The sequence below is a fragment of the Rhinolophus sinicus genome, linkage group LG07 (assembly GCF_036562045.2).
Source record: "Rhinolophus sinicus isolate RSC01 linkage group LG07, ASM3656204v1, whole genome shotgun sequence".
NCBI lineage: Eukaryota > Metazoa > Chordata > Mammalia > Chiroptera > Rhinolophidae > Rhinolophus > Rhinolophus sinicus.
In genome coordinates, this window is record NC_133757.1 from 30821731 (window position 1) to 30823800 (window position 2070).

Genomic DNA, 2070 nt, shown 5'->3' on the forward strand with positions numbered 1-2070 from the left:
AGAAGCTGCCAGGTGTTAGTATCCTTATTACCTAGTGCTTGAAACATGTAGGCATTCAATGTATATCTGTTAAATCAATGAATGAATGAGTGAATGCTCGAAACATCTAAAGCCATTGTCTTTTCTAAATGAGGATTGGGATTTGTATCTTATTCTAGGTCCCCTAAACCACTGCAGTGGAGCCTCAATTTTTAGATTACCTACATTAGAATCATCTGGGGTATAGGTTAAAATGCAGATTACTGGGCCACATCCCAGACCTAACCTAAATCCTATTAGTTATGGATGAGGCTCAGGAATCTACATTTTAAAGAAGCACTCCAAATTATTCCCATGCACAGTAAATTTGAAAGCTAATGCTCTTTGGTGGGGTCATTACTATGGGCTGGAGTTTAAGGATTCTCGTTAGCACACATTAATGAGAATGCTGGGAGTAAAACTTTATAAAACCTCATTTATAAAGCTTTGGTATTTATTTTCATGACCGATACGTGATTCCTAGAAGATAAGGTTTTCTCATTGAATATTTAGTATTATATTAGGAGAAAGCTTATAAATGAGAAAGAAAGTAAAAGCCCAGTTTTATTTTTTAAATTAGGATATTATTCTCATTTCTCTTGCTCGTCTGGGCTATAATCTGAAACAAAAGAACAGGAAAGCAAGTCAAGCGATAAATAAAGCTATTTTGGCCACCTACCAGCTAACCAAGGTAATAAATTCTCCTCAGTTCAGTGTAGGGAGGGATAAAGTGGCAACCTACAGTGAATACATTATAGAAGTGTTCTTTGGCATGACCAAATCCATGCAGATGGTCACTGGTATAGGGCCTTCAAAAGCATGGCTTGATTTTCCAATGCAAAAGGAAAGCTTTTCTCTACCTTTTGGAATGGCAATCCTTCTACAAGGGTATTTCAAGTATAGTCTTGGTTTCTCAACAGAAATAAAAAAAAAGGGGCATTTAACCTGGTAGGAGAGATACCATGATCACAAAGGTGGTTTTCCCAGGGCGAGGTTCATCTTCTGCCCTCCTGGTATGCTGAACCCTGTGAGTTCCCCAAATGGGGGAATCTTGACTGCATAATTTGGGGTAATGGGTGACGGCGTTCGTGCAATCCCCCGTTAGAAAAACAAAAAGGCCAATATCATATTTGTATTGTATTGCTTTCCCACCTATAGAACACTGTTGGAAGCATGAGCTCATTTGAGCTTCCTATCTCTGCCTGGTCAGAAGGGTATGCCCATTTTACAGATTTGGAAAATAAAGGAAACAAGTATGATGAGATTATTTTTAAATTCCCACAACTAAATGGGACTTTAAAATATAAAGTTGGACTTTTAAAAACATGTGTATACATATTTAAAGAAATATGGACAAATACTAAAAGAAAGGGAAATCTGCCACCACTGCCATCGATTGCAAACCTTCAGATAATTAAGAAGAGAGAGTGCCCTCCTTCACCTGTCTTATTTGACAACCAGAGATAAGTATAAAAAACAATTTGGTCAATGTGGTATGTTTTCAGAGACATTTCTCTATGCTCATACAGACATATCTATTAATATGCACGTGTACGCACACAAACACTCTCTCATTCTTGCAAATGCATGCATACTTTTTTAAAAAACATAGATGGGATTATGCTATTAACTTCCTCTTTTTCCAGTGTGTTTTCACTGCACTCTGAAGCTTCTTGCTTAGCTTTGTTCTTTTAATGTTCCTATTATACAGTGGCTTTGGGATCCTGTTCCTCAGCAGATCACCCTTGTGGGCCACTAGGTTACTGCAGATGATACTCTTGGCATTACTCATGCTATCATAATGTCATCACCAGCTTTTGAACAGCAGCGTTTGCCTGCCCCTTTTGGTTCCTTTGCTGTAGTCGACTTGGTCCTAATTTCCAGCCATCATGTTCAACATCACAGCATTCTCTGAATGACACTGTTTTTCCCAAACTAACCATAGCAGCTGCTGCTCTGCTGTTCTTCAGTTTCCCAGAATGCCTTCTGCTTCTGATGGACACCTTTCTTCAGGAGGAGTGTGGAAGACTACTGTGTTTCCCCAAAAATAAG

General features: G+C 38.6%; 1 non-coding gene across 1 annotated transcript; it reads left to right on the forward strand.

Moving 5' to 3' along the window:
- Window positions 1–955: 955 nt before the first annotated feature.
- LOC141572998 (U1 spliceosomal RNA) lies at window positions 956–1119 on the forward strand. The gene has a single exon (XR_012498585.1). It is a non-coding gene; the product is annotated as a U1 spliceosomal RNA (small nuclear RNA).
- The last annotated feature ends 951 nt before the right edge of the window (window positions 1120–2070 follow it).